We start from the raw sequence: 8,493 nt of genomic DNA, 5'->3' as shown, positions 1-8,493 counted from the left end.
GGCGAGCCCAACTTGTCATCAGAACAATGGTCGGTCTGTGGTATTTAATGGAGCCCACAATTTCTGCAGTTCTCCAAGCAGGTGCTGATGCTTCCCCACGTGTTGGCAGCATTGAACCGATGCGTCGCCCGGTTTTAAACGGTGGAACTAGCCCCCCTCCCCCCAAATCAACAACATAGACCCTTCATCTACCCTTATCGGCGCGATGTGTCGGATATTCAGCCTGCACCTCTTCATGCATCTCCCTCCACGGCTGGGCACCTTCGACTTTGACACCTCTACCTCTCCCTACCATGGCGCACAACAACGAGATCGGCGGCTCGAAATGCTAGAGGCAAAGTCTCGGCGTCGACAAGGCGAGGGATCTTGTTGAGCTCAACATCCTCGCGCCGCCCGACACACATGTGGCATTACTTTTATGCATCAACGTCATCAACGTCGACATGTTAATAACTTAATTTAAAATAAAATTAATCAAGATATCCGGGAAACAAATAACATAAATTCTAATTTTCTAAGAAAAAATAGAAAATTACTGAAAGTTTGGAAAAAAAAATCCATAACTATTTACTAAATCACTTACAGTATGAATACCAGAATAAAAAAACTTTTCACGCATTTCGGGACTTTTCCATACTAATTATGGGGATGGTTGTATCGGCTTTTCTCACGTTAAATGATCGCTACTACCAATTTTCTGAGAAGTAATAATATACAACCCTTTGGTATTTTCTAAACTTTTATCTAGTAAAGTCGTCAGTGTACAAACATTGAGATGGTTTCATGAAAAGAGATTTTCCCTAACAATAACTAGTTTCTTAGTCCTCCATGAGAAGATCTTGATAGGATTATTCTTTTCAGCGGGGAAGTGAAGTTCACATTGATAACAAAATATATGTGACGACTCGGTAAATATTGAATCTCAAGAAAGAAAGAAAGAAGAACAGGTAGAAATCATTACGGGACCTTTACTATAATAATTGGCAAAGTTTTAAATAGCGCGCTATAGCCCGAGTATAGCCTTTCGAGAGGCTCCGCGCTATGGCTAGAGCCTTTATAGGCTAAAATAATAATAGTCGCTAATAGCGCGGCTAAATGGATTTAGCCCCGACTTAGCCTCTTAGTGGCTATTTTCTCGCCTAGGGGCGCCAAAAATTGTGGCCCAAAATTTGACCGCACAGCCCAATTTCGTGGCCCAATTCGACAGCTATGCTAACCCTAACCCTCAAGTCTCCATTTTATTAGTTATATAATATTTGGACTGAATCATGTTATAAATTGATGCTACTTAAACTCATGCCTATTTGTATCTCTTATGTGACTATGTTATTACGTTATGCATTTGTGAATACTGATATATGTACGAATATATATATGCTGCCCAAATTTTGAATTTTTTACATTATTTAGCAAAAAAACGCTATATAGTATAGCCGGCTATAGCCTTCTGTAGCTGCTGAAATCGCCGGGACTAAATACAATAGCCCGCTATTTTAAACTTGTTATATTGGCCCAACTGATTGCGGAGATATTGTAACTCTGTATAGAAAAGATGAAGTGAAATAGAATCGTTGACATGGCTATTACTGTGCCCCAACTGGTGCAACCCCTTGAACCAAGGAGTGCCCCTCGGGGTTCAGCCGTGGTGTACTGTAAATAAGTAATGTTTGCTGAATGACATCTTGTGTGGTTTTGCAGCTTCAAGTGTGACCTAACTGGTTCAGTTAAACAGTACTGTCAAGTTGCTCTCCTGTACATGCTTGCAAAACTGGAGTAGATGTACTTGGTAAAACACATGTTTCGTGGTGAACTACTTTTCGGAAAATTCTCAGCTTCAGTGTGACAGTCATTAACTCGAATCACAGAGACACACCTGCATTTTGTTGCGGGTCTTTAATTTCAAGTTGCACATTACATTCCATGTCACCGGAGTTTTTTTTTTAAAGAATGTCACCAGAGATATGAAAATGAATGAATGCTCGAAAAGTCACCACGGTATGGTCATTCAGTTCTTCAGATATACTTCGTACCTTTTTTAACTCACACTACTAATCTTTGGTTGGAGATTCCATCCCTAATATTCTGTTGTAGATTTGTCATGTACATTATCCTTCAGTTCTTAACACTCTGGCCCTCGTAGCACAATCATATTTGAAAATCCTTCTCCGCTAAGCTTCTACCTTGCCATTCTATCTTTTTTGGGTACACATAATTAATTTCAACAGCAACAGCTCAACATTCCAGTAGCAACAGCCAAAAACATTAAGACATCGGAAACTGAAGCGAATCCAACGCTCATCTTGATAGCAGTAACAGTAATGCAAGGGTGATATGGTCCCACAAGAGTACAAGACACAATTAAGCACATTTGCCAACCACAAGGAAAAGTAGTGAAAGCTGAAAGTTCAGTTGTGTTCTCTAACTGACAATCCATTTATTTGCTAGAGCTTTACGTTGCTAACTCAGCCCTGAAGTAACTTTGGCTTGCTTTCGCTGAAGCAAATACAACACTTGTCTGAGGCGGTCCTTAATACCACATAACTAACAGCAGCTGCTCAGCTGCACCTTCCTCATCTTGATGTGATCTCACTGTTCCAAGCAAAACAAGACAAGGATCAAGATCTAGAAAACTCACTATACAGTGAAAGTCAAACATTTAAACTCAAGATGACAAAAACTGTTCCAGTACATGCAGTAAATAGATTGATACTCAGAAGGGACTTATTTACAGTCTAGACACCCAAACGTACAAAATGGTCACGGAAGATTGGATGTCATGTGTTATAACAGGAAAAAATTCATGTGATATGTCTAAATAAAAAAAATGTATAATCATAAGCATGCCAGTGTAGAATGTCCCATCCATAATTTAAATCTGTGAGAGCATGCTCCAGCAAATTTAACTCTGTTATCCAACATACAAAATATACAAAGTTCTAAAACTCTGAAACATAATAACTTGAGGATAACAATTGAAGTGCTCACCCATACCCCTCTAATTTCTCTCTAAATCATCAAACAGGCATGTGAGCGGCAACTCACTCCATCAAAGTTATTTCTATTATAGAATATACTGAATAAACTAAATATTAAAAATGCAAGACATTACAGCTTGAGGAGCGCACTTCAAATGCTGACCCATATCCCTCTAATTTATCTTATCTATCCCCAATCCCTATTGTCCTTCTCAATTTCCCTATCATGCACCTATGCATATGGGACATCCTTCCCGTGAAACTGCGGTATTATAGTGAATGCTTCTCCTCTAAGGTAACTCCAATATAAACAACTTCTATCACTTCCAAATAAAACGAATTTTAGTCGCATCACCCAAGGGGAAAAGGAAAACCTTGCAATATCGTCCTTGCGCATAGGGAATGTGGGAGGCCAGATCATAAAGAAAGGATGGATACGATGTAGTATACCCTCTCTTTCAATCCCATAAACTTTACGCAATGTCCTGCACTTAGTGTCCAAGTAGAGTATAGATCGTCCAATCTGCAAGAACACAAATCCAACATTGTTCCCCACTTGGTTTATAAGGAAAACATCAGTATGACAATTATCAAATGTGTGATCTGAGATCTTCAAATCAGCAAGCATCTCTCGCAAAAAAATGGTATCCTCCAGCGACTATTTTTCCCTCTTGTGCAGCCAAATGTCAAGTTGAAGCTTATTAGCACAAATAAGATATACACCCGAATCATCAGCAGAAGGTGACATATGGAGAAACCTGAGGTCGACAATTCGAAGACAAGAATGTTGCTCAAGGAGGCTATATAGATTTTATTGTCGATCTGATGTCTTAGTACCATGGATTATAATGGAGATGAGTACTAGTGAACGAGGTAGGCATGCACCAGGAACCATCTTGGAACTTATACACGTGCACCGTAGATTTTGTTAACATCCCGATAGACTCGAAGCACACATAGAAGTAGGACAAACGTTCACCTTCTTCCTTGAAGACAAGGTCACTCAAAGTGTAGAAACCGCCGTGCTGAAGTTGGCGAGTCGGGAGTTGTGGCAAGATATAAATTCCTCTATCAAGGTACAACCGTCTGTGCACTACTTCTATACATGAGGATGTCCTGCTGCAGATGAAGATGTTGCCGTTTCAACAGTCCACAATGTGAATTCTAATGCCCTTGTATGTGTCCAAGCTAAAGTTTGCATGGAGAATGACGGCGTCGAGCTCTAGGGGTTGTGGAAGCATCAGCACAAAGTTTGGAGGGTTATTATCGAACATACTTCTGACGTAGAATCCGAGGAGGCAGGGCGGGTGGAGCTTACGGAAGCGACAGAGGATAGCGGGGTCGGAGGCATGCCAAAGCCAGCGCTTGCAGAATAGGGAGGCGCAAATGAGGGTGGTGGGGAATCCGAGGCAGACGATGGTCTCAATGAGGAGGTTGTCGTCGTCGTCGAACACCTTGGATACCGGTTCAACGGGGATTGAGTAACACCGTCGCAGCCTCTTGGCATCCACATGTACCATGTGAGGAACGGGATCAAGCCTGTGGCATCAAACCTATGAAATTAATGAACTGGTTCCATTGATCAACGTGGTTGCAATACACATCGACTATAATCAACAAAGTGGTTCTTTAAAAAATGTGTATTGCAAATTAAAACATCCATCCAGCAGCCTAGAATATTTTGGAATTGTAAATTTTGCTATTTCATGGGCCTTCTGGTTATTGATGCGACATTTTTGATGCGACATAACTGGTGTCCGAAATCTGAACTACAAATTTTATTTGACAGACTAGCAAATAGGTGGCTGGAGAACACTGGCGGAGCTGTGTGTTGTTTGTGTGGTCAGTTGAAAACACAAAAATGAAGCACCATAGATGCTAGCTATTAATAAGTACTTCTGACCCCATTAGTAGCAGTTAATGACCTCACTGGTAATGCATGTCTACAGACTATGCTCCTGTACAATGGTGTCATCTGGATCGACATGGTCTAGCAAACATAATTTTTTTCCCTGATTTCTGCTATACTTTGTTTGCAAAATCTATTAAAATACTATATTGCAAAAGCATTTCTGAGACTCTGGAAAAACGAGTGCTGACAATGCTGTCATCCGGAACTAACACTGCTTATTCAATATAATTTTATTCACTGAAATGTAGCACAATAATTGTGCAAAATCTCACTAAAATGTTATGTGAAAACATTATCTGGGACAGAAACAGTGTAACCCAAAAATATTATAATAACATCCTTGAGACACGTCGGCTCATATAATTTTCTAAAGTAGAGTAAATATTAACAAAAAAATCATTAGCTAAAGCTAATGAATTGGAAGTATTAAACTTTACTGAGTTTGGGAAAGAGCATCAGCAAATCGTCTTTGGAACCTCCGTGCTCATTAACCTCTGTTGAGCAGTTCGTTTGGAACATTCTGATGATCGCAATTCGCAATGCTTGCAGCTTCAACAAGGAACAACTTAAATAGGCATCATGACAGTCAGGCGTCGAATCTTTGCAGACTTACAGGATTAGCTGCACAAAGTAAATATTCCTGTCAGTATGTGTCCTCAAATTAACAACCTAGCAATTTGTTAGAGCTGCACACTGCTAACTTTAGACTCGAGGCACATTGGAAACCCTGCTTTCACTGAAGTTCAACTTAACAGGTTACAGAGTTCTAGCTTAAAAGGTAGCACATCAAAACATCACAGCACAAACTGCAGATCTTCATGATGATTGCCGCGGCGGCAGCGTATCTTCATGATTATGGCTTCGAAAGTTGCTTGCATGCATCCACCGATCCCACAGGCTCATTGCTAACAAGAAAAGTGTTTGCAAATGGACAAGACGTTTAAAACAAAACAGCATACAGTTAAAAAAAAGAAAACAACATAGCTAGCAGGCAGCAGAACGTTGGAAGGATACAAGCACAAACATACATATAGGTCTTGTCAAACTGTCATAGAGTACCTAACCTAGTTACATAACTAGCTGGTAGATAGTGGAGTGTTTTGAGCTGCAACACCGTTAGGCTGGTAGCAGTTTTTTTCAAAACTAAAAGTACAAGTAGAGCAGGTTCTTCGAACCAAGACCTTATTCTTCTTCACATGGCGTCTTTTTTCCAAGCAAAACAGACCAAGAATCAGGGTAGAAATACTTAACCATGACAAGATCAAAACTACTGAACTGTAAAACAGATATCAAATATCACGCGATACTCAAGTCAAAGTACTAGATGAAGAGGCGCACCACAAGCAGTGAAAGTGTAAAGGCCACACCCTCCTCGCCTGGGTTATTACAACCATATTATGTAATTTCTCTTCTCATTTTCCTGTTGTATACAGCTAGCTAGATATTGAATAGGATGTTGTTTCTAGCATTTACTAGTTCTCTTCTGTCCAAGTACAACATAGAATTTAGTAAGTTGGCAGAGAGCACTAGCAATTGGACTAAATTTTAAAATCAAATGAATAATTACAAAAGTGCCAAAAGACTGTTTTTCAAGTAGAACACTGTTTTTCACTTATTCCACCTTAATTTGTACTGCTGGATATGCTCTACAGCAATGTGTTTTCCACATGATATTAACAGTAGGTCATCAATGTATACAAGGCTTGAGTGACTTCTAAAATATACAATATCCAAGCCTTCCGTGTCTTCTAAAATTTTATCTACCTACAAGGTTACCAACGTATAAACATCAAAATAAATGGCATAAAAACATACATTTGAGTATTGTTACTATCCATTGAATTACTTCCGGCAGATGCATAGTACTATCCGTACTACAAGGTAGCCACCTCCAATTTCTGTCTGTTCCATAAGAAATATGTTTTCCCTAAGATGAGAAGATCTTACTTCTCGTCGTCATAATATGCAAACTTCATAAATTAGGAAACAACACTTATGCTGAACTCAAGATTAATCTAACAACTTTTTTGTTGGGTATTTGTGGACAGTGCAATCTTCTACAGGCAGCGCTTTACAAATGTGGTTTTTCAGAGGTACATTATAGATTTAAGCAAACAATAGGCCGACTGAAAAAGAATTCAGGATGCCTGAGGAGCAATAATTAGGCAAACAATTGCTTCAGGGCCCTAACTAGCTAAGTGAGGAATCCATCCATCCAGCACAGAAATTGGACGAAAAAATGGATCTTACTCTTGGGGAATCGGAGCAGGATCCGGTATCCACCTCCCGCTGAGCACGCTCTCCTGGCTCCACATGTAAAAGCTACGGCTCAGTTACGTGGGGAAATCAAGCTAGGGTTTCCATTGAGGAAATAGATGAAAGGAAATAGAGAAAAAACCAGGGCATCGAGAAGGACAGGAGGGAGAATGGGTGTCCTGACCGTGAATCGCCGGTCCCTGCCGGAAACGGTGAGCTCTACGGTCACCACCGCCGGCGGAGGTGCTCCTCTCTCTCTGTCGGTCGGGTGAGACTGGTAGTAGGGCGAGCTGGGTGAAATGGACGGGATATTCTCTAAGGGCATGTACAATGGTTCTATCTTAGCAATGCCACGTAGGATAAATGATGAGGTGGATGAAAGAGAAATCATAAGAGAAGGCTTATCTTCTCTTAATTAAGAGAAGGCAAGAGATGATCTCTTAGCATAATATGTCTCATCACAATTTTAGGAATAACTAGTTATTGATGATAAGGCTAAAAAATGACCCATTGTAGACATGTTTTTTTGTCATCTCTAAATTACATGCAAGATTTAAGATAAGACTACCTTATCGACCATTGTACATGCCAAATGGGAGCTCCTAGTCAGCGCTGCAGGCGCCCGTTAACGAGCTGGCGCCTGCAGCGTCGCTGGTATGGGCCGGCCCATCTCGCGCTTGTTGAAGTGAAAAAACAACATCTCGCGCTTGTTGAAGTGAAAAAACAACAAAAACTGAGGATCGACGGGGATTCGAACTCACGATCGCGTTGTTGCGAATCCACCTCACTAACCACTTGACCAAACTAACTTTGAAGTCTACTACCAGAAAACAGTTCTAGTTAACCGCTTCGCGCATTTAAAATTAATATATAATTAATACAAATTATCTCAAAAAATAAAACGTAAATTCGAAAAAAGTTCATCAAATTTAAGAAAAGTTCAAAATAATGAAAAAGGCTCATTGGTTTTCAAAGAAAAGTTCATTCAATTCAAAAAAAGTTCACCAAATTCGAAGAAAGTTCATCGGATTCAAAAAAAAGTTCATCGCATTCGAAAAAAAGTTCATCGGCTTTTGAAAAAAGTTCATCAAATTTGAAAAAAAAATTCATTAGATTCAAAAAAAATTCATCGGTTTTGAAAAAAGTTCATCGAAATCGAAAAAAGTTCATCGGTTTTGAAAAAAGTTCATCGAATTCGAAAAAAGTTCATCAAAATTGAAAAAGTTCATCAGATTTTGAAAAAAAAATCAATCAAGTTGGCCAAAAGAATAGAAAACCGAACAAAAAAGTTCCAAATAAAAAGAAAATGGAAAAGGAGAAAAAAGGGAAGGACATAGAAGAAAAACGTGA

The 8,493-nt window shown here is 39.6% G+C and overlaps 1 long non-coding RNA gene across 1 annotated transcript; it reads right to left on the bottom strand.

The window, feature by feature from the left end:
• Positions 1 to 2,275: 2,275 nt before the first annotated feature.
• Positions 2,276 to 7,476, bottom strand: LOC123112911 (uncharacterized). Its single transcript, XR_006455785.1, has 4 exons — positions 7,328 to 7,476; positions 7,138 to 7,190; positions 3,350 to 5,508; positions 2,276 to 2,589 (listed from the first exon to the last, which is right to left on the bottom strand). It is a non-coding gene; the product is annotated as an uncharacterized lncRNA (long non-coding RNA).
• Positions 7,477 to 8,493: the final 1,017 nt, after the last annotated feature.

Source organism: Triticum aestivum, chromosome 1B (genome assembly GCF_018294505.1).
Source record: "Triticum aestivum cultivar Chinese Spring chromosome 1B, IWGSC CS RefSeq v2.1, whole genome shotgun sequence".
In the NCBI taxonomy this organism is placed as follows: domain Eukaryota; kingdom Viridiplantae; phylum Streptophyta; class Magnoliopsida; order Poales; family Poaceae; genus Triticum; species Triticum aestivum.
The sequence above is the reverse complement of the archived record's forward strand: the minus strand, read 5'-3'. Positions and strand labels throughout refer to the sequence as shown.